The sequence below is a fragment of the Cynocephalus volans genome, chromosome 4 (assembly GCF_027409185.1).
Source record: "Cynocephalus volans isolate mCynVol1 chromosome 4, mCynVol1.pri, whole genome shotgun sequence".
NCBI lineage: Eukaryota > Metazoa > Chordata > Mammalia > Dermoptera > Cynocephalidae > Cynocephalus > Cynocephalus volans.
The window spans coordinates 75,292,447-75,318,305 of NC_084463.1; the positions used below are offsets into that span (position 1 = coordinate 75,292,447).

A 25,859-nucleotide genomic window follows, 5' to 3' on the forward strand; every position below is an offset into this window, starting at 1 on the left:
ACATTCCCCCCTAAATTGAAAGCATGTTCATCTTGTATATCAAAACTCTCTCTTGACCAAAGTTGACCTATCCAATATGTAACTACTAGATGTGTTTCACAGGTAGGATCTTGACCATGTTAACTACTCTTTCAAAAACACTGACAATTTCTTAGTACTTTAATTTTTTTTTTATTTTTTCAGATTTTGACATCTGTAAAGAGTCAGTTTTTATTTTATTTTTTTTTAAGAGGAGATCCAGTACACCCACGCAAGCTTTAAAAAGCTATGAAACTAGAAGAAGCTTGTCATGGACATGATCATTAAGAACCATCTCACAAGTTGATGGAATGGATGTGGGTTTAGCAGTTGCTGTTGTAGATGATTCAGGAGCTTCAGATAATTGTCAGTCTTATGTGAATCCCTGCATACACAGTGGAGCAGGTAATAAAAAGCAAAAAGAAAGGAATCTTCATCAGCCCTTTGCAGGGATGGAAGTCCCAACCAGCCAGAGTAGACCTAATTTTCTTTGATTCCAGGATGAACCTGGCAACTATCTTCTCCATACCTTCTAGAAGTCATTTGTTTTGTTCCTCAGTGTTTATGGCTCTTAATAGGGTAATATCCGGGGCTTCTTGCATACCACACACTTCCATGACTAGATGATAGAGACGGTCGTTCCAGGAGAGCAGCAGGCTGTGGACCAGATTCTGAAGGTCTTCGTGATGGATCTGCTGGGCTTGCCCCTTGTCTTCGGGGGTAGAGAGGGAAGAAATGTAGCAGCTGTTGATGGCCTTGATAATGAAGTCCCGGCCCGGAGCATAGTGTTTATCAAATTCATTGAACATTTCTGAGGAGAGGTTATGGATATAGTAAGACAGGGTAATTGTGTGGTCAAACAGATCTCAGAGGGACCCCTAGAAGCTGGCAGCCCCACTGGGGCAGATGGTAGGGAGGCCACCCTCTTGCACAGGGGCAGGTTTGATACCAACAGTGGCAGCAGCTGGAGTGACCTGCTTTAATAAGAACATGAGCCACTCTGAGATGGTCTACTCAAGTGAGGTTGTCAAAAGCAGTCCTGGTGAGGGAAGCCTTATCTTTCCCTACTGTCCTCAGCCACATGATTTGGTAGTGTAGGGGAAGGGTCAACACCTACTACTATGTAAATTTAGATATATAATTATATTTACATGGAAATATAGTTTGAGAAGTAAGTGACTCCCTGCATTTTTCTATTGCTCCTAAAAGTGCTTCCGTTCATTGCAAACATTTGGAGCTTAAATTAATACTGAGCCAGGGTAGTTAGGTCATTTTCTTAAGATAGTTTAATACCTTGGGAGTTTCTGCAGATTTTCAGCAGTCAGGCTCTCCAGGAGTTTGTAATTTTGTAACTCAATGTTGTTCAATATTTGCATTTTTAAAAATTATTTATTTCTTTTTAATTGAAACATAATTGATTGTATGTATCTGTAAAATGTACAGCAATAAGTGTCCGTACCCATGTGCAAAACATGATCCTCAAATCAAGATAACTACCATATTTACCATTACGCAATGTAATCATTTTTTTGTTTCCCTTTACCAACAATTTCTCATTAACCCCTCTCCTCCTCCCTCTTTCCCACCTCTGGTGGCCTCAGTTCTGTTCTTGCCATTTGAAAGTTCAAGTTATTATGATTGTTATATCTTTCTTTCTTTCTTTTGCTGTTCATTTGTTTACTTTTTTTTTCAGCTCCCACTTATGACTGAGGACATGCTGTGTTTCTCTTTCTGTGCCTGGCTTATTTCGCTTAACATAATTTTCTCTAAGTTCACCTATGTTGTTGCCAATGGCAGAATTTCATTCCTTTTTATAGCAGAGTAACATTCCATTGTGTATATACACCATGTTTTCCTTATCCAGTCATCTGTTGATGGACATTTAGGTTGGTTCCATATCTTGGCTATTGTAAATAGAGCTACAATAAACATGGGAGTGCAGGTATCTCTTCGACATGATGATTTTCATTCCTCTGGGTATATATCTAGCAGTGAGATTGCTGGATCATAGTGCAGTTCTATCTGTAGTTGTCTGAGGAAGCTCCATGCTGTTTTTCAGAAGGGCTGCATTAATTCACAGTCTCATCAACAGTGTAGGAGGTGTCCCATTTCTCTGTATCCTCACCAGCATTTGCTGTTCTCTGTTTTTGATAATGGACAGTCTACCTGACATGAGATGATATGTTAATGTGGTTTGATTGGCATTTCCCTGATGTTTAGTGATGGGAGTACTTTAATTAAAACTTCAAAAAATGCTTTTCAAGATTTTTCACCCATTTTGCTCAACAAATCTAATCTATATATTCTATATATATTCTCTCTCTATATATACATATATATTTGGTATATATACATTTTACATATATATATTTAATAGGGAATCTATACCTATTAATATATACCATATATCCTCCAGTTTTGTCAGCATCAAATACTTTGTCCTATCATGTTAAAGTACTATTTCACAATTTCCTTAATATGATTACTCTTCCAAACTCTATGCCTTTTGTTTATTGAATTTTCTCTGCTGGATTCTACTTTCCCCAATTTCCAACAGTCAAAATTCAATTAATCCTTTACGAACACAGTCAGAAGCTACTTTTCCCATTCTGCTTCCCTAACACACCTAGTGATAATGAATCTTTTTCATATTATTCTGGAGGTATTTCTGTCAGGGTTTGCCTAGCCACTCTCAGTTTTAAAAGGCAGAAACATGTTCTTGTGTATTTATGTAAACTCCAGTGACTAAAACTAAAGGTTAGGGCCTACTAAACTTCAATGAATTAATGACTAAAGAGTACACAGATGAATTGACTGGTATAGAATCATTTGTAGAAAGTTTTCGTTTTCCCCTTCGCTAGATGATAAGTGATTCTCTGAGCAAATATTTTGCTTGCTATGTAATGGCTTCCTCATGATACACAGTAAAACGCTCTCAACACAGTGGGTAATCAATACCTGCTGTTGACTGCTGAAGTAAAATAAATTTACAAAAATAAACCAGGCTTGTTTTTAGCAATGGAACTCCCGTTGGTAATTTTTTGGAATGCTAAATTATATCACCACAGGAAAGTATATGAATGACATACTGAATATTCCAAATGAATGTCATACTTTCAGATATAGTACCATTAACAGCAATCATTACAGATATGGAAAATTAAGCAAGTCTTAAGAGGAAGAAAATTTTGGATAGCATTAATGAGTTAGTTATTTGTTTCTTTCCTTTTGGGACCAACTACAGCAGCACCATTATACTAAATTAAATGAAGTTGTACAGTTAGAAATGCCTTTCTTGAAATATATTATAAAAAGGATATCCAGCTTATAATTAGTAAGAATAATATGATTCAGGAGGTAAATATGCATATCTTCTGAAACAGTTTCTACTAATATTGTTGAAGTCAGAAAATTATTACTTTTGCTATATTTTAAGGGTTATTTTATTTAATCGTTCGATAATTACTCTGGCCATATTAAATGATGCTATTCTGAACTCGAGGAATTATATATAAGTCATATAACTTGAGTATTATATGATATACACATATACATGTGTATGATATTAATATACATATGAACACACATATGTATATATGTATTAACTATACACATATGCATATATATGATATTAGCATACACATAAATGATACTAATAATTGTTACATATTGAGTTTCATTTAAGGAAGTAAACTATGATTAAAAATATGTTGTAATTAATATACTACATGGGAAAAGCATTACTTATATAAGCATATATTCATTTTTCATTCTGTGATTGTTTCTTGAGAAAGGAACGAAAATTCTGAAATTTTGAGAAACCTCCAAGATCTATAAATTTCTAAATATGTGGAATGCATTAATAGTATTAACTATGTGCCTAACACTTAGATATAGTGAGTTTACCATTAAAGAGCCTATGTTCTACTATGCAAACATGGTAAGCACCTTAATCTGAATATGTATACTTGTATATTTAGATTTATTATTTCAATTTAAAAATAAATCTTATTTCCCAAAAGTATGGCTTTCTTATTCTCCTTTTTTGTTCTATTTGAAATATTAACTCTGATATTGAAGAACTATTTTCTTCTGAAAATACCAATAGTTGAGTTAATCTAAATAAAGAATATGTCATCCTCCATCAAATTAAAATGTAAAAGTTCATACATTCAATGATAACCCCGTTATACATTTATTTTCACTTCCATAGTATTTTAAACATAAAAAGTCCATAAATTGCTTTAGTTTGTCCTTCAAATTATATTACCTAAAATACAAATTCTTTTCATGTTCTCATTTTCTACTTTTCTTTCTACTGGAGTGTCAGTCAATACATTTCATCAGGGAGATGTTTTGTTTGTCAGTAATTCTCATCCAAAAATTATAGAAGTAATCACATTCTGAAAGAATGTGTTTCTACTAGCTGTACTGCAACAGGCTCCCGATTTCCCATTTACAAGTTTTAAATTAATGGCCGTTTCCTATAAGACAAAAAGTAGTTATAGAAAATAATTCATTGCATAATACTCTTATCATCATCTAGATTCACAACATTACCTACTCTTTGGAAATACAATAAGATTACAGAACAAGCGAGATTTTATTTTTTTCCTTTTAAAAGTAGGACAGTTGAAAAATAGTGATGATCAGAGTCATGGAGCTCTGTTACAAAATAAAACACAAAATCTCTGATTTTTCAGTTATTTATTTATTTATTTGTTTTTTGTAAGTTTAGGGTTTTTTTATTTTTTAATTTTTAAATTTTTTTTATTGGTTCTAAATAGTCACAAGATACAAAGCTGATTGTTCCCCCCTCATGCCCTAGAAGTGAAGGCCAGATCCCTACTGGCAGCATATAGGGATACACAGGAGCCCATATGTATAGGGACTATACATACTGTCACTTCAGAAAAATCGTCATTAATTTGCTTCTGTTCTCTCACTTTTTGTGCTTTAGTTATTAGGACTTTTTAAAAAATATTTTTTAACACATAGTTTTTCATCCTGTGATGATGAATAAATTTTTGTTATGCTTCTGGAATAATTGGACCATGAAATAATCAGTGTGGCCATGGGTTGTAGTCAGCAAATGAGAATATGTTCATTTAGGTCATATTTCCACAGGTAGCACAAGAATTTCTATTAAAATATGAGACCCTATACATTTACTTTTTTGCTTTACTTCTATACCTAGCCTGGGAGAATTTGCAAATAAATTTGTCAATTGCTACAGTTGACTCAGTTGCTAAAGTTAACTCAATTTCACCAGCCACCTTCAATTTACTAAATAATTAAGTTCACTACTAATGAGGAAAAGTGAGGCACAGAGAACATAAATTTTTTAAGTAAAAGCACTGAATTTGGGGCCAAGGTGATTTGGTCCAGCATAAATATTCTTACCCAATATGTTCTACTACTTTCAACAAGCATAGTACATGCTATTACCATGTTTCCCAAATATCTTCCTCAAAGAGAAGAGGAACTGATTGAAGCAGCAGCAGAAGCAGCAGAGAAAATTTGGATTGATCATGAATTTACATAAAATTAATTGTATTTTCAAGGATGTTGTTATAGACATTTAGTCCAACTTTATACAACAAGAGCATACTAAGGAAAATGGAAGGATAAGCCATTTCTGGTGAATTTCAGCAGAATAAAAACATCTTCACCTAAAATGTTGGCTTAATATGTAACTAATGACACAATGGCAGCATTCATTTCATTTGATTAAATTCCTCTTGAATTTCTTACCTAAATGATATAGCATTTCACGGTATACCACTCAGAAACTGGTTTTGCCAAACTGAAGCTACAGTACAGTGCAGTCTCTTAAGAGTTGAAAAACTGAAAGTTTCATGTGAAGCATCATAACTTAGAAAGAGGCCAATAAAACACACATGAGGTAAACAGTATGAATAATCGATTTGTGTCTATTTCCTATCCAGTAATTTATTTTATAACAAATTAATGTGGAAATATTTAAATGAGGGTCCCAGGTAAGATTTTTATTATGTGACCACTTACATGGAGTAATTCCTGAAAATAGAGAAAACTTGGGGAAAAAAAGTGCTTTTGATTCTGATTTTTTTTTTCTTTAAGGTTGGTTTATATGTTTTTATTTTCTTCAGAATGATTGATATCATAGTACTGTAGCACTGGTGCAATTCATGATGTCACCTTTGGATTGAGATACCCTTGTTCTGCCATAGATTATATGGTGGTACCTAAATCTATTTAGGGCAGACCTTACAGTCTCTCTATTGATTTAGTGTTTTCAGTCACCTTTAACTTTATCTGTAAACTGACATCAAAGTCTGATTTACTACCATTTTAAGACTTAGTTTGTTCACTGACTGTGAACCCCTCTGGACGAAATGAAAGTAAAAGAGAAAGTGATTTCAAAATGCTTTAACTAGGGTGTGATGATATTATTTTAAGCTTTATATATATATAAACTTTATATATATATATATTATATATATATATATATATATCTGTGAATAAGCTTGCTTTGATTTATTTCCAATTATCTTTTGGAAAAAAAGAAATATCCTGCTATTTTTCAAGGCATGAAAAAAGAAATAACTTTCAATACACATTTAGAAAATGTGTAAGATAAATTCAATATAACTACACAAATCATTTTAAAGTCCCATAAACTGTACTCTTTAAATGGTACAAATCAATGTACATAACTATTTTAAATAAAAATAACTGTATGAAAAAATATATCTAAAGGCCATGATATTTTGCATGGAGCAATAGAATACTTGTTTAATCTGTGTATGAGCTATGGAAACAGTCTGTGCCATAATGTGTGTCTGTTAATTAAGGCATTTTAATATCATTTTTGATTATTAGATCAACTCTCATACACTCAAAAGCTGAACAGTCGATCCGATTAATAACAAGTTATTTTAATTTCTCATATGGCTAAATTCTTGATTGGCTTTTACCAGCTTAATTGCTAGAAATTGATGTACAGATAATCAATATTACAAAATTTGATATACGTAGCCTTTGGAGCTTTTAGAAGACTGTAAAATTATCTACATATCTTGTACACAATGTTAGTTACAATTTATATTTAATTATTGCAATCTAAATGACATTATTTTGAAAAAGCACAACATACGCATGCACCTTATTTTTGCCAAAATCAAATGATAACATTAGTCTCTTGCATTGCCATTTCTCAATATTGACAATTTTATGACATAAATGTATATTTTTTACTCATGTAACAGGAAGTAGAAGACTGGAATATAAAAAGCTACCAAAATAGTAAGTCCTCAATAAATAAATACTATTGATATCATTACTTTTTGGTTTCAAATACATTGAAAAAAAATTGATATTTACTCATATTCTTTTAGTTTTGGTTAATTACTTAGAAATAGACAATAATTTCCATGTATAAATGACAATATTCATTCTGTATATCTCTCATTGAACAATGAAATTAAAAGAAGATAGATGAACAAATGCTGAAGTGGATGATTTTAATATTTATTTTGAATATTATAAAAAATCTTAAATACTGTCACTTTCAAAAATACTCCTTTATATTAATTCAATTCAATTTTATGAAGTCATTTCTGAGATAAAATGAGGGATGTAGTTAATTATATATAAAAATTGATGGATAAAATGCTAAATTCCAGTTCTGTCTGACAATGATTTATGGTATGACAGAGGACAAGTTAAATTACCTTATTGCATTATTAATCAAACAGTTGAATTTTCTTATTTGCAATACATGGTATTACTACTCTTCTAGCACATATCAGACCTGTGTAATACATTTCATTAAATAAATGAAAGAAAAAGAAAAACTCATGAAAATGCTATACGTTTCTTAGGTTAAATTCCTACATAGCGAGCTGAAAAAAGTACTTAGTACTACCCAGTGAATAAATTGATAAACAATTTATAAGCAATGTATCAAAATAGATTTTATTAAATACATAATACAATCTGTAAATACTATACCTTTTCCAAGAAAAGAGCTACATACAAGTTTCGTTTACAATGTACAGTATTTTTCTAATATCCTAGGCATATACTATTTTTCTAGTATCCCACCGTGAACATCCACAACCCCAAAATATGCATTTCTTACACCTTTACAAGTTACCAGTCCCTGCACAGAGAGCTTTCTACTGCGGCATGAATTCCTAAATGCCCAATACTGGCTCAAGGTCTTCCTGGAATAAGTTGCCTGACAGCAGCATGGTTTATTCTCACATGGTGCTGACTCTGCCTTGGTTTCATGATGCTGCTTATTGGGTGGGACCTGTTCACCAATGGCAGAATAGTTTTATTTTCCTATTACTAGTGGTCTCGATGAATTATTTTTTCTTTGAGTTTTCTTTATATTATGTTAAGTGCAATAAATTTGTTTATTAAGTATTGCTTACACTAGACCCACCTTTTAATGAACACCCCGACAGGTAAAGTCTTTTATTCAACATTTAAAATTGGGAGCTAGAAACTCTTGTGATATGATAATCATAACAGTATCTCTAGAAATGATACTTCTATCCTAAGATACTTGTATTCTGAGCTATATGAAAAAAGTGCACTGCACACGCAAAAAGAAAAATTTCCTCAGTTCTGAAAATGGCTTTATAACTGCTCATTTATAAGGATAAAGTGAAATGTTAAATAATGTATTGCAATTCTCATTTTCCAATGAATTTCGAATACACAGACACAAAATTAAACCAATTTACAACTAAATAACATAAGGGAAATATTACTCCAAGATTAAGATGATTTTCTCTTCTTTCTTAATCTGGCATATTAACTTGTTCACACTTTAAATGGGATACCTTCTGCATAGATTGATCATTGTTTAGTACTTCAGAATAATAATGACTGATACTTATCTAGTGTTTACTAAATGCCAGGTACTGTTTTGTGTGCTTTTTTTTTTCCTTTTCTTTTTTGTTGGGTGGGGGTGAGGAGGGCACCGAGCGGGTACAGGGATTGAACCCTGGACCCTGGTGTTAACAGCACCTTGCTCTAACCAGCTGAGCTAACTGGCCAGCATCTGTGTTTTCCATATCTGAACAGCAAAATTATAAGTATTATGATCATTTTATAGGTGAGGAGACTGAAGCACAAAGAGTAGAAATAACTTCACCTACAGATTAAGTGGTAAGGCTGGGTTTTGCCACAGTAGGTTGTTTGCTCACTGGGTTGTGCTGCCTCTCTTTATAATAGCACTGATAATACAGAAATATTTTGCAATTTTCCCATAACAGTTTCATGATGTTTTCATTAGTACCATCCTGTCTTGGGCTTGACACTTTGCAGACAGCCCTGCTTTGGCTTTTCTCCAGCTGTGCCCTTCCTTCAAGGAAAGGATTTTGGCAGCCAAGGAGAATCATCCATGCAGAGCCTGCTCTAGTTCGTCCTTAGAATACCTGGAACCTCAGAATTCTCTGGTAACATGATTCAAGGCCTGACTCCAGGGCCTATGTAGGCCTCATTACTGAGTTCAGTTCCATGGGCAGACTGGTGTGTGTGCCCCTAGATTTGAGAAGTAGCCAAAATGTGGTGAGGTAAATTGAGCGTGGAAATGTGGACTGGAATGCCCACTTACTCACAAAACCCTTTGCAGTGTGGAAGACAAGATCGTCAGCCTGCAGTTTAGGGATAGGGACCTGGAGCCAGCCTCTTGCAGGTTTTACATTTTTGTACCAAATTCCAAGAAGTCTGAACACTCCAGATTTACAACTGACTTTTCGGGACATAGAAAGGGATATTTATCAAAGTGGGAGAATAGAAGTTTATTAGCTTCGTTTATAACTCAAATATTTACACATGATATGCAGGCCTCTATATGTGTTCTTGTCCCAGACCCCACAAATGTTAGGGGAGGGCCCAGTTTTCTTGTATGTTATTAACTTTTGTACATAATATGTCATAATGGAATTCAATTATTACTTTACTAGGTGTATGAAAGACTTTGCTTTTCCTCTGCTGTGCATATTACTAAATTAATGCTTTAAGAGAGAGAGAGTATAGCACATAATAGAAACTTAGTTCATTCTGTTTATTGAGTAAATGGTGGACTACTTTTAGAGATGTTAACATCATTCTCTCACACTGTTTCTTTGTCAACAGAACATCCACAGAGCTCAGATGGTTATATGAAAAAGCATATTATGGAGGACAGGCCACCTCAGGTGGCATTCTGAATCACATGGCAGAAATTCTAGATCCTGAGATCTTTAATTAATGCTACCTAATATCCTAAACTCTAATATCTTTTCTGTATTAATTTTATCTTGAGTCAGAGTAGTGTAAGTAGAAAAACGTGAATGTGAATAATACCATAAAATTATGAGGATTTGGTCAATAGCCATAAAGAAAATTGAGCTTCTTTAGGTTAAAGGCACTAAAGAATTAAACACTAACCATATTTTAGCTACTTTCTAAAATAGAAATCTCCCTATAGTGTGTTTTCATTATCACCAAATGGCCATTCCTTAATTATAAGGCATTATACTTTTCTACTGTTCTTTAGCTAAGTATATTACACCTAATCTTTGATAATGCAAGTTCTAATTATTCTAATATAATAAAACAATGAAATTTAGAAGTTAGTTCCTAGGGCACTCTTGTTTTAATCTTCTAATTCTTAGCAACATTCTAGGAATGAGCTTTGCAAATGCTGTTTAAAAAATACACCTTTTTCCCCTAACTTCTTTCCTAAAATGTATTCTCCATTCTCTCATAAGAATAGAAAAGACTGCAGCAGAATTAATTCAGGGTCCAAGGAGATATCACTGTAGAAGAACGGAAGGTGGCCCTGACAGCAAAGACAGCTACAGCTCTTTAGAAATGGAAATCAAAGTTTAAATGTATGAGAAGGAATTGCAAAACACTAGGGGTTGTGGTAGCATGCTCTAAACATCAATGAAAACACTGATTCCTGTTATTGGAGCTATGTATTAAACACCTGTCCCAGACTGCACCTGTGTTCTTTCATTCAATAAGTATTTATCAAGTGCCCACTATATTCCAGGCATTGTGCTACTTTCTAAATCCATAATATAAGATTTGAATGTTTACAAAATTTAAAGATGGAAAGTGTGCCATGGGAGGGAGACATCGTCAAGTATATGTTCATTTAATTATATGATACATTTTATGAAGAGAACAATTTTGCTAATAAGAAAGCAATGAAAGACACAAACTAGATGGCAACCTTTCTAGGGAAGTGATATTCCAGACCTGAGAGATAGGTAGAGAATATTCAGGAGAAGAAAGAAGAAGGAAACTTTCAGGCTGAGAAAACAGTACGAGCAACATCAATGAGGTGGGAAGCATGTTGGCATATATACATATGCCAAGGGCTATTTTCACTTTTTCTGTGAAATTATCATTTACTAAATTAGGCTAATGCCATGGCCAGGTCAGGGCTTATGAGTCTACAAAAATATTTAAAGAATTATTATTGACTCAGAGTTATCAACATTAAATCATGACCTCTTATTCATAAAATAGCCATTTCCACAGTCTCCATAACTATCAGTGAGACCTGTCAATACTGAAAACTGAAAGACTGGAGGATGCAATTTATTATTATAGCAAATTTGAGTAACATAATATTCATGGATATATAAAACTACACTTAATGAGGGCTATCGTTTTGAAATGACATGATAGGATTCACGCACTCAATGTATTCCTTCAATAAGCCTTTGGTGAGTGTCTATTTGCAAGGCACTGCTTGGATAAAAAGATGAGTAAATCGTCTTCAATGAACACAGAGGAGAAAAAGCAAGGTATGCAAACAAAAGAGTCTGAAGGAGAAGAAAAGTGAGAGAATGGTGGCTTTAGTAGAAACAAGACCAGAAGAAAGCTTACTTCTGTTTTTAAGACTGTACCACCCTACATTTCTGTCTGGCCAGATGAAAGAAGGCTATAGAAATGGAGCAACTGATGCTATTACTAGAGAGAGGACAAAAATCAGAGAGGTTCAAGCCCTAGAGAAAGAAGAAATGATGGAAAGAAAGCAAATGTGGAAACAAAAAGTTTGAGCAGGTAAATTATACAAGCAAATTTTAAAATTAAGAATAAAAGTTCTTGGAGTTGACTTGAAATGGTGTACTGAAAAGGGCAGAGCAGGCTCAGCCTTATATTCTCATTAAGTAAATGAGAAAAGGAATATTCTTATTGAATGAATGAAAGATAAGGTTTTAGATTTGAGGAGAATAGCTCCCAACAACTGAGCTATCTGGCCAGCCACAAAGTCACTTTCTTTCTATTTATAGATTTAGTTTAGCTTCTCCTAAACTCATAATGACAATATTGATTGGAAGGATATTGATTACATTTTTAAGTTTTTTTATTGTTGTTATTACTTGATACTGAGCCCTGAAATTGTGACTAAAGAAATGTTAATGTTAAATACTTCCGATTTGTGACAGATCTTTCTTCTTTTACCATAAAAGGCAGTTGAAAGAATAGACAAATATGGAATTTAGTATCTCTACATATGCAACAGCAAAATATTTAAATAATGAATATTGTGAGCCTTTTCTTAATGCATAAAACATTGAGAATAAACTTGATACACTGCTAATATTTAAAAACGGATTTGTCCCCATACTGGCCAGCTGCCAATAAGTAAATAAATAAAATTAAAAAAAAATAAAAATTGGGTTTGTGCCATCCAAACATCAATTTTCCTTGCACATACTAAAGAACAAATAAACCGAGGTGAATTGAATTATTTTACTTTTATTTTTACACAAAGTTTTAATATTTCTTTTATTTCTCTTTTGTTTTTCTCTGAATTTTTGCAGCTCAGGCTTTTAAAACTTAAACTATGTGGAAAAAAATGAAATTAATTGGTAACTATTAAAGCTTAGAATAATGTGCACCGAATATTATCAAATATCACTATTATGGTAATTAATCATGCTGGTGCAATATTTATTCCATATCTAATAAAATGCATTTACTCTGCATAATTATTTTTATGATGAACTTTTGTTTTAGGAGTTTTTCCATGACTGATACTTTAAGCCATACGGTCAGTCTTTGAGAGTTCTCTTAGTATTTGCATTAGAAAACACACATGCATAAATAAAGTAACACAATGGTTTTGGTTCTGGTCAGTATTTTTTCTTTCTCTCTGAAAATTTGCATGTATTTGTTATCATACTACATCATCTTTTGCTATTTTCTCCAGCATTTTTCCCCCTCTAAGTGGCACCTTGGTAAAATATCCCAAAGTGTCCAAATTTTCATTTCATCCATCTGCTACCGAGCAAATATTTGGTAGGAAATTGTTCTTAGACTGACATAAGCCTTGTGAAACTGAAATCTAATGGAAGATAAATCTCACCTCCTCATTCTCCAAAAATCTATTGCCTAAAATTACTGAACAAATTGAAATGGATGTAGGAAATTTATTTGAGTTTTTTCTTAATACTCTGAGATGCTACACATTTTTTTTTTTAAATGTAGAAACCACTGAAATTTGTTTTATGGATGTTTAGGAATACCAAGCAACACTCCTTTTAAATGTTTGATAGGATACTGCTGATTCCTTCAGGCCATCTATTTCTCAACCAAAGGACCACAGAAGCTGAGGTGACAACTAGGTTTTTTTTCTGCTTTTGGATTCAGGGCTCAAGAGCAAGTACACACACTTGTTTGTCCTTTCCCTCGTTAAGCAACTGCCCACCACTCTGTAAAGTCACGGAGATGAGAAGGTAATTTTAATTGTGTGACACTGGAATACATGTGATTCCAGCTAGTGTCCTTGACGCCTGCAAACTCTCTATTTTTCCCTGATCTCAAAGGGAAGTCTCGGTCTTCATTTCATTTTTACTTTTAGTGTTTCCTATTGAGGCAGAGTGAATACAATGAACAGCAGCATGGGTTTCCTGAGTTTGTGCAGCGAAGAAAAACATAAGAATGTGGATCCTTGACACCGTTCAATAGTATTTCTTACGAGTGATATAGAGCTCTTGTTCAGATGGAATTGGCTCAAAGAACAGTATCAAGATAAAGAAGAGACAAGCAAAAGAATAAAAAAGGTAATAGCCTACTCACAGAGTTAAATGTAGTCAATGATCTGAAAAGCTGGATGCTTTGTGGCTTGTTGAAATCATTTCCTCTTTACGATTTTCCTTCTTTTCATTTTTTTTTTTAATCTCCTGAAATATATGTGTTACTTTTTTTTTATTGCTGATATTTCTATATAACTCATGACATTAAGGGGCTGGACTCTATTTTTAATCCATTTATCAAAATTTTCAAATTTTTGATATTAATTTGAAAAGATATAGAAAGTGGTTTTTTTTTCCAGTTTTCAGTTAATTATTTTACTATTCTTAAGATGACTTTAGTATCTGATAGAGAAATATGACATTTTAGCTAGTTGCTAATTTGTTGAATTGGAATAGAATTTTATGATAACTAGAACTAACAATTAGGTTTATGATTTATTTTATTTACAGATGGGACATTTTCCTTATCAATTCTACTTGTGATTTGGTTCAGTGATGAAGTCCAAGAATAATGTATGATGCAACATATTTTAATATAAAATTTTAATATAAATTGTCTTATAATAGGTTGTTAAATAATATATTCCTTCCTGATTTCTTTGTTTTAAGAAGTTTTAACTTTAAGAATGAAAGAGAACTATAAATGATGTATAAAATTAAAAATATTTGCCCTTGTTTTAGCAAGACTAAAATAAGTGCTAGTCTATTGGCACATGGTTTTGTAACAGTGTTAAATGTTTTGTAATAAGCAGTACAGATGTAGCAAAATCCAGCAAGTCAATGGATTTTAAATTTACATAAAAATACTAAGGTGATGCTGCCTTTATAGAATGAGTTTGGGAGAATGATTTCTGTTTCAGTTTTTTTGGAATAATTTGGAAAGAATTGGTACTAATTCCTCTTTAAAAGTTTGAAAGAATTCAACAGGGAAGCCATCTGGTCCTGGGCTTTTCTTTTTTGGAATATTTCTGGTTACTGCTTCAATCTCGTTGCTTGTTATTGATTTGTTCAGTTCTTCTATGTCTTCTTGGTTCAATCTCGGTAATTTGTATGTGTCTAGAAATTTATTCATTTCCTCCAGATTTTCAAATTTGTTGGTGTATATTTGTTTATAGTAATCTCTAATCATTCATCGTATTTCTGTGGTATCAGTTGTGATATCCCCTTTTTCGTTTCTAATTTTTGTTATCTGGGTCTTCTCCTTTTTTTAGTAAGTCTGGCTAGTGGTTTATCTATTTTGTTTATCATCTCAAAAAAACAAATTTTTGTTTCATTGATCTTTTGTATTGTATTTTTGGTCTCTATTTCATTTAGTTCTGCTCTGATTTTAATTATTTATTTCTGCTTACTAACTTTTGGATTGGATTGTTTTTGTTTTTTTAGTTCCTTGAGGTGTAAAGTTAGGTTGTTTATTTGAAATCTTTCTATTCTCTTGATGTAAGCATTTATTGCAATAAACTTTTCTCTTAGTACTGCATTTGCAGTATCCCATAGGTTTTGGTATGACGTGTTGTTATTATCATTAGTTTTGAGAAATTTTTTGATTTCCTGTTTGATTTCTTCTTTAATCCACATGTCATTCAGAAACATGTTGTTTAATTTCCAAGTATTTGTGTAATGTCCAAAGTTTCTTTTGTTATTAATTTTTAGTTTTAATCCATTGTGGTCTGAGAAGATGCATGAAGTGATTTCAATTTTTTAAAATTTGTTGATACTTGATTTGTGACCTAATATGTGATTTAGCTTGGAGAATGCTCCATGTGCTGATGAAAAGAATGTATATTCTCTGGTTATTGGGTGAAATGTTCTATATATATCCACCAAGTCCAATTAGTCTAGAGTGTAGTTTAAATCCTGTGTTTCCCTGTTGATATGTTGCCTAGATGATCTGTCCAATGTTGAGAGGGTGATGTTCAGGTCCCCAACTACTACAGTATTGAGATCTCTCTCTCTTTTTAGGTATAGTAATGTTTGCTTTATAAATCTGGGTGCACCAATTTGGGGAGCATAAACTACTTTCATCACAATTTCTTTAAAAACATACAACCTTTGTATCTTCATTCCAATTAGGAAAAGACAACTCAAACAAGTAGTTTTATTGGTGCTGTCAGATTAATGACCAAAAACAAACCTACGCAGAGGTATAAGACACTTACGGAGAGCTCAGTCTGCATTATACCATACGAAAGGTGGTTGTTTCTTATGCAGTTCTTCTTCATGTTGGCATCTTTAAAGCATTATATTATTTAGCATTTTCTATTGGGACAAAGGACCAATTTATTTAAATAAACATTGCAATGTTTATGTTATGCAAGATAGTTTATAAAAATTATCAAAACACATTATTACCCTTAAAGCAGCTTGCAGTCTCCTGATAGGAAAATAAATTTTTGCATGGAGATATCTGGGAGCATTATTTTTGGTGGAAGATAATGCCAGCAAAAGTACAGAGATGAAAAATGTAATGACAAGTTTGGATAGTAGTGTGACTCAATCTAAAATGTGTGCACTGTTGTAGTTGCAGACTAGCCTAGAAAGTGGTCCTAAAGGAGAGTTATGGAACTCCTTAATGTAACACTGCAAAATCTGAAATGTGTTCTTCAAATGGTGGGAACCATTAAAGCCTTTAGAGCAAAGTGGCATGGCAAGACTTGAGGCTTTGAAAGTTAATTCCATCAGAATGATTGACAAGTTAGAGAATGGAAGGAGAGAAACCAGTCCATAGGAAGATCTTTCCAGTGAAAGATGCCCTGAACCAGTGGTAGATGAGTGAGATTTGGAAGGCTAATTTGAATATAAGAAAGCAGGTTAATTTACCAGTATTTTTTCTTAGATTGAAGACTTTGCTATTCTATCAGCTAGAATTTTCATTTTTAAACCTGCACTGGATCTTTTGCTTACAATGCAGGAGGAAAGGAGACAATGCTATTTATACAACTATCTCCGGCTTTTCACATATATGCATTTTAATTTTTAGAAAATTTGGCAATGCCTTGCCTCAACATATTTTTCAATGACTTCCTGCTATTTGTTTTTTTGGTTTCTGATAACATGTAATGAGAGTAGGAAAAAATATAACTCAATAGAGTTAAACTGGGAAATGGGCAAGAACAGTAGGTTAAAGAAAAAAATTATAAACATATAAAAGTGTTCAAAATATTAAGCATAAGTTAAAACAAAAATATGATTTTTTCTATCTATTATGTTGGGCATAGAACAAGAAGTTTAGTAACAAACTGTGTTGGTTATAGTGTGAAGAGACAGACATTCCAATACACTGTTGGTGGGAGTGTTAATTGGTATCATTCCTGTAGAGAGCAATTTGGCAGTAAAACCAAAATTTTAAATGCACATTCTTACTGACCTAGCAATTCTACTTTTATGTCTACCCATACTTATGTAAAAATGCATATATGACTTTTTATTTCATATTTATTTCTGTTTTCATATGAGAAATAAATAGATGAATAATTTTAAGTAAAGAACTATTTATATATAAATCATGGTATATCCTCATCAAGGAATAGTCTCTGTTAAAAAATTAGATACCTTTTTTATTATGTAGATACCCAAAATCCTATTAAGAAAGAAAAAGGTACAACAGTATCCGGAAAGATACACATATAAAAACTTGTTGATGATAGCTACTTCTGAGAGGCAGAACTAGAAGACTATTTTATGAGTGAGATTCAGCTTTCATTATATTCTTTCCTTTTGGTAGCAATCTTAAAACACGTTTTATTTATTTTTCATTGTACATATTTAGGATGTACAGCATGATGCTTTGATATACATATACATAGTGAAGTGATTACTACAGTCAAGCAAATTAACAAATCTATCATCTCATATAGTACTTTTCTTAGTCTACTCTCTTAGCAAGTTTCTAGTGTATGATACAATATTATTTACTGTATTCCTCATGTTGTACATTAGGTTTCTATACTTACTCATCTTATATAACTGCAACTTCTCTGTACCCTATGAACAAACATTTCCTCACTCAACTTCTCCCTCTCCCCCTGCACCTGGTAATCACTGTTCTACTCTGTATACATAAAAATGTACGTAGTCACCTTTTTTTATTTTTTAAGGTTACACATATAAGTGAGATCATGCAGTATTTTTCTTTCTGTACCTGGCTTATTTCACTTAACATAATGTCCTCTAGATTCATGAATGTTGTCGTTAGGGGGCAAAGGATCTGAATAGACATTTCTTCAGAGAAGACATAAAAATAGCCAACAGTTATATGAAAATGTGCTCAATATCAGTAACAATCAGGGAAATGCAAATCCAAACTACAATGACCTATTACTTCATACCATTTAGAATAGCTTTTATCAAAAAGACAAGAGATAATTGCTGGTGACAGTGTGGAGAAAGGGAAAACTTCAACACTGTTGGCAGGAATTAGATTTGTGCAGTGATTGTGGAAAGCAGTATGAAGATTTCTATACAAATTAAAAACAGAACTACCATATGACCCAGCTCAATCTCTCTTCTGAATATATTCCCAAAAGAAATAAAATCACCACCTTGTAAAGAGATCTGTACTCCCATATACATTGCAGCATTATTCACAATAGCCAAGATATGGTAACAACCACAGTGTCTATTGAAGGATGAATGGATAATGAAACTGACAGCTGTGTGTGTGTGTGTGTGTGTGTGTGTGTATTTATGCATACACACATATGTGTGTGTGTATATATGTACACACACAATGGAATATTATTCATTATATTTTTATACTGCTCGTTGTGAATTCCATAACATTAGGGTGAACAGGAGATGAAGACATCAGTGTTCTTCCATTCAAGATTCTAATTTGTGAGAACTACTTTATCTAGTGAGAACTACTTTATCATGTGGTCTTCAGGCTTACTAAACAATCAATGGAGCAGATCATTTGTACTCTAAATAGCTGAGGATCATATTTGAAGTCATTCTTATACAATATTCAACTGTTTATAAATAAAGAGAAGAAAAGTTATAATTATTATTATTTTATTACTGGAAAGCAATCTTCTACAAAATAATTCCTTTTTATACATTAATCCTTAAAATAATATCTATATTTAATATACTATTATTAGATATTAATATCTATATTATTTTTACTTACGGATAAAATTGATAAGAAGATGTATTTATTTTTATGTGGATTTTCTTCTTTACTCATGAGAAAACCTAAATTTTTCTAGTGTCTTTGAAATGCAAGTGTAAAAAAAACTAATGATAGAATAATTAATTTCTTCATCTAAAAAATAAATTTATCTGAGATAGGCAACTTACTCAAGTATCAGTTAAAGGCATGCACTAACCAACTAGAGATTAACATATAGAAAAGATAGTTAATTAGAAAAATATATTAAGATAGTCCTCTTAATTTTTAAACAACTATTAAAGTTCTGATTTGTAGGAGACATCTGATCAAATAGAATGTCTATAGAGGAGAAATAAGAATAAAAAGAATAAGAAATGAGAACACTGGGCCATTTTTTCTTCTAAATTAATATTTATCCAAGCAACAACATGGTATTTTTGAATAGTTGGCATTTCAATACTCAACCTGAAAAAATAAACCATGTATGCATATCTTAAAAATAATTCTCTTATAAGACAAACACATGTAGAAAAGGTAAAAATACACCATTGTTTCAGGTAAAATATCAACTCCAGGGATTTTTTAAATAGCCCATGATATGAATATTTATTAAATCACTTCCTCACTGAAGAGTGTAAAATTGCTTTCTATCAGCTCCCTCTCCTGTCTAACTTGTGGCTTTCTTTACCTTTGTTATTTCCTCTCTATTTAACATTTCCAGACCCAATATTGTCTTCTCACACTTTTTTACAGGAGACTATTCTCATGTAAGATTTCTTTCTTCCATTTCTTTCTATTACTTTATATCTTCTGCAACAGAATAAGCAGTAAATATTTAAGGAAGAGGTTGATTGGTTGTACAGATATGAAGGATATACATATTTAAAGTAGCATGTGATTTACCAAAAAAAATCATAAAATGAGTTTATAATAACTCTTTGCCAAAGTAAGCAAGCCAAAAATACTACCATAGTAGTGTGTCTAAATGTAACTTTTGGAAAATCATACTTATAAAATGTTTGGAAGCTAAAATTAAATAATTTACTTTTGCTCTAAAATCTAATGCAACTCACAATTTAAAAGATTTAAGTTTCAATTAATGAATTAGCGTTATAGACCATATTTGCAGCACATATCACTTACATAGATTACTTTTTCAAAGCAGCAAAGCACATAATGAAAATGAAAGAAAACAGGAAAAATTGTTAATTTCAAGTGAATATATTCTATACCATTTTGCTATCACATGAAATTCAAAAAGCAATATAGGAAATACATTCCTCTACTTTCAAAGTAGAATCTATGCTCTAAATAATCTTGTAAAGGAAAATTAAAGACTTCCTTTTTCAGTCAAAACAAAATAAAATAAAAATGACCAAATGTTATCACTTTCAATATATGCAAGTAAAATTAGGGCCATATAAAGAAATGAAAACATGTCACTATCAGCACATATACATGAATATACAGGGTACTGCCAAGAAAATAAGTGATTTTCTTCATATGTGGAAAACTAGAATAATCAGACCTACATATATTTATACAAAACTTAAACGGTTTTTCTGCTTTAAAAATCTTAAGTATAAAAATAGATTATGTAAGCATCTATACCTAAAAATCTGAAAGAAACAATTTTGATTTGAAGTCTACAGTCTCATTTTCTTCTTACAAGAAAATACAAAGGTGTGAGGTAGTAGTTAATATGATCCTTTTATAGGAAAAGAAATGGAAACTGAAAAAGTTATTGTGTTGCTCAGAGAAACATTTGGGGAAGAAGTTGAGTCAGGATGAAACCTGAATCTACCAAGTCCATTCTCTTTCTGTGACCTCCCCATATGCCATGAATGTAGTCTCTGTTGTCTCTGGTGAAGTTCATCCCAGACTCAGCTGTCAACCCCTAGAATTTTGTTTGTTTCAATTTTCCTCTTCATTAACACCTCATAATTCACACAGCCACAGAATTATAATGAATCAAAACCTGAAAAAATATCTTTTAAGATCATTGATTTTAATTATCTTAATTGAGATGTTAAGAAACTGATGGAGAGAAGGGAAATGATTTGTCCCAGTCACAGTAAGAGGCAAACTGAGGTTAAATCTTGTCTTAAAAAACAGCTAATTTTGAGAAAAATGTTGTAGTCTTGCTTTTGAACAAAATTCCAATTCTTCAGTTTATGTCTCAGAACCCTCCAAATTACCTCATCTTATAGATTTTTAACTTCTTTATTTGTATTACAAAGTCTGTCCTTTCATTAAGAACCCTACTTCCTTCAACACATCTGTCTTGTTTCTGCCTCTTCCCATGAAATGAAAAGAAGTTTTCACTAACCTATAATTGAAAATTTCTTCAAGTGCTTCTCATTTCGTCTGGAGAGCCAGTTAAATCCATCCACCAAATGACCATTTCTGCTCCTCCAAGACCCTCAGAATCTATGAACAATGTCCCCACAGTTATGTTTACTAGGACTTTTTAAAAGTTTTTTATTAAGCTGTGTCCTGACTGAAAAAATAATTTTTCATCCCTCCATTGTCAGGAATCAAATTTCTCACTTCTTTTGGGTCTGCAAAAGCACATGATATCATATGTAATAGGTTTGTAATAAGTACCTATTCAAGTAAATTACTTGAATAAAAGATCAGATACACAGGATAATCATTAAACATTCATGTTATAAAGATCTCAATATCTTCTTCCACAATTAGGATAGCATTGTGCCTCACAGAAAAAAACATTTTTTAAATAGATAACTCAAGCTTATTTGTTAGAATGAGAATTGGACTAAAATAAAAATTTCCTTCAGATTTAATTTTCTGATGTTTCTAACACTGTCATTTTTATCATTAAAAAGTAGATGGTTTTCTTATATTTTACCACAACTAAATGACAGTTGTTACCCCATTTTGCATGTAAAGATAGGTTAAGTGGCTTGTCTAAAATTACACAGCTAATAAATTGTAGAGTCAGAACTAAATGCTAAAATTCAAACACCAAATCCTCTAATCCAAACTGGCTCCTATGTAAGATAGATTATTGTAATTATGAAAATAATTTTTGTACAACTTTTGCTACTATTACTACTACTCTCCTGAAGGGGCCATGTAAGCAAAGCTTCATCAGCTTCATGGTTAACCCACCCCTGTAAAATAAGTTTCACCAACACTGTTAATAATTGAATGAAATCAAGCTTATTTCTAACAACATATAGGAATTGTGTTTTTTCATAACATCTCAACCACATAGATGGCTCTATGATACTAAAGTTAACCCCATAACGAGATGTAGAAAAACATACCATTCATTTAAAGTGGTTGGGTGAATCTTTGAACCAAGGTTACTTCAAAATAACTTAGGCACTGGGAAGTAAATGCAGCAATTGGAGAACCAATGCTAGCATGAAATAGTCCAAGCTGACAAAGCTCAGTAGAAGAAAAATAACAGCAGCCACCAAAAGGAGAAATATTGAAATTTGCATCTTAGCTGTATATACCTCTCACTGCACATTTTACATTCACTCTATGTGATTATTTTCTCCACCAGGCCATGAACTACTCATTTCCCTTTATTTCCTTAATTTGTACTACAACTGCCCACAGGAGACCATTTGAGTGAGTGAATTAATGTAGAAATTGCTTTAAATGTGAAAGGAATTCCTTTTCATTAATTTTACTCATTGAGGTACGTACTAAAAAGACCACATTAATGAATGAGAAACAAACATATATAGTCATATGTTTTTAAACACAGTGAATATGGTAAATTTTCATAAAATCAGTTCTGGATTATTTAACTTAAATCTCAAGTAACCACTCTTTTCTACTAAGATTGCTATATTTTTTAAAATATTGAAGAAATCAAAGTAAGTTTTAGGAAAAGAAAGCAAGAATTTAAAGAATATTTAGAACCATTTATTCAATGGACTTGGAGAATATGTTTTAATATTTTCTATTGGAGTTATTTGGAGTTATTTGCAAATTTTGGCTATATGCTTAGGGCAGAAAAGACCTCAGATAAGACATCAATCTTGTAGTCACAGTCTTTTATCTCAATACTTTACTTGTCCTATTACTTTCAAATATCCAGTATTTAAAGGTAAGAGAGTATTAAAATTTGAATTCATTCCACACACACACACACACACACACACACACACACACACACTCACACACATGTGCACGCGCACACACACACACAAACTCTTTTCATAATTTGACAATTAAAGCATCAAGAGAAGGCGTTTGTAAAAATAATGCCATACGAGAAAACCTAGCAATATTTAAAACTGCCTTCCACTGAAATTCAGTAAAGTGATTTTATGTTTTATCACGCTCAGTTCTACTGAAGAACTTTTAGTGTATAAATTCATCCTTAAATGATTTACATCATGTTTTAATATTAAGCATAAATAAACTTGGTTCAGATACAATGATTACTAAATACTGTTACAGACAAATTTGCTCTCTATTAACTTCCTTTAGTACTGTAATAGTAAAACTAGAGTTTATATACTAGTAGACATTTCAATTTTAAAATTCAAAAGAGTAGTATATTCTATTCTGCTATCAGATATCTAATATTGTTTTTCCCCTAAAGAAGCCTATGATTTAAATTTTGCCCCAAATTTGACAATACATATAAATATTTTCTCACCCACATTTCTTACTGAGTTTCTATTTAACTTAGTACTCCCATTAAACATTTATTACTAAAACAAAAGAAAACAAAACAAAACACTGCTAATTTGGGTAAAAAACCAAAAAGGTATTAATAGAAGAAATGAATGTTTTCTTATGTATATACATGTATACAATGGAAAAATCACTTATAATCTTTTCCCTATTAGATTGTAATACTCTAAAAGGTTCCCAAGTTTCTTAATTGAAGGTATCAAAAAAACTTCTTCTATTTCAGTTAGCTGTTAAGTGCACACTAAGTTTATTGTGAAGAAGTTCACATCTAGTAGTTAAGTTCTTCAGTTTTTGATTAAGACAATGTAGGTATACGTTTCCTCTGGGTTAATATAATGGGATCTTAAAATGTCTAATCTTAAAAAACAATGTTTTACAGATAATCAATAGCAACAAAGATAGTATATATACTTCTGTCCATAAAGTTAATTAAAATTTTCACAGTAAAATAAAAAAAAAAAATCGGTATAAACTATAAAAAGCTCTGACTTAGAACTTCCAGAGAACTGGGTTCTAATTCCATCTTTTTTTATTACTTACAATTTGAACATGTCACTTTATCTCTTTCTATATTCATCCATTACTCTTTATGATGAATAGGTGAAAACAGGGGCACTGTAAGATTCCTTCCAACATTAAATGGTATTATTTTGTCATTGTTTCTTGCATCCCCACAATTTATCATCAATAACTCGTGAGGTTTGTGCTTATTTTTAATGAGATGGTTAGTTTAGCATCAGATACTCTCATGCACTAGCTCACTCAGTGCCATTAGAATATCAACATTGAAAGAGAAAGTAGCAAGTGTTAAACTGAATTACGGAACTTAAGGTTTCAATTGTCTTATGAATGCTATAACTTTTGAAGTCCCTATTATTTGTACTACTCAAAATTAGAAAAAAATAATGGTTACTAACAAACCATTTTATGAATTTTTTGTGATATGGGAGGCAATATTAAGCTAGTCTATGTCTTTGAGAAAAGAATATGAAAAGGAAAGTTTCAAAATAACAAAATAAAGCAAAAACACAAAACCTAACTTACATAAAACATGAGACTCTTCATTATGTTTTCAGAAATATTTTGGTGTATTTAAATCTTTTCAGGTCCCCGGTAAACCATGTCATATTTAATGATCATGAAATTGCCAATTAAATAAAAAATTCTTTTTAGAAAATAAAACAAAAAATTCTTTTTAAAATTCCTATTGTCACTCACCTATATTTTCCAATTAATGTTAATTTTAATTTCCAGGGATTTCATCTAATTCTGTAATTTTAGAGACTAAAGAAAAATACCATCTCAGTAAATACTGCATTATTTAAAGTAAATTATTGTATGAAACTGAAATGGGAGAACCTAGGTGAATTAAAATAGTTGTTCTAAACTTTCTGTGTTACTTTTATATTTAGTTTAATTTCAGAAAAGCATTTTTAATTAATATTTTTAAATACAAAATTAGTTTTTTTAGAAATTCAAGATAGACTGTACATACTTCAAAGTAAATTTCTCAGGAAATAAACATCCCATTTCCCCACTATTTATGTCATAAATACAAATTCTTGCAACTAGTGAAACATTCACGGCTCAAGATACATTATTACTATCATTATTCTATTATAATATTTCTCAATAAGAACCCCTCAGTATTTTTAGCTTCATGGTGAATATTTCTGCCAATATGATGACTATCAAAAGGAAGACAGTTTCAATCCACCTTTAATCACCTATGTAATCAGGAAAGTTTCTTTTCCTAAACTCTGTATGCTACGTTTATTATTGGATGGTAATGGAAAATGAGATGTTCTCCTTACTGAGCATATAACAGCTATAAGAATGATATAGAATAGATTCCTACTCCCCTTATAAAATTTTTACATATGTAATTATACTTTTTCAGTAAATGGTCATGCAAGAGAGCTTTAGATCACTCAGATAAATGAAATACTTTCATCTTCCTCCTTGCCTAGAATGCAATTGCTTAAAATTTGGATAATCATCAG

At 31.8% G+C, this 25,859-nt stretch overlaps 1 pseudogene; it reads right to left on the bottom strand.

The window, feature by feature from the left end:
* Positions 1-341: 341 nt before the first annotated feature.
* The window catches only part of LOC134376204 (prolactin-like), a 30,123-nt pseudogene continuing 4,605 nt past the window's right edge, over positions 342-25,859 (bottom strand).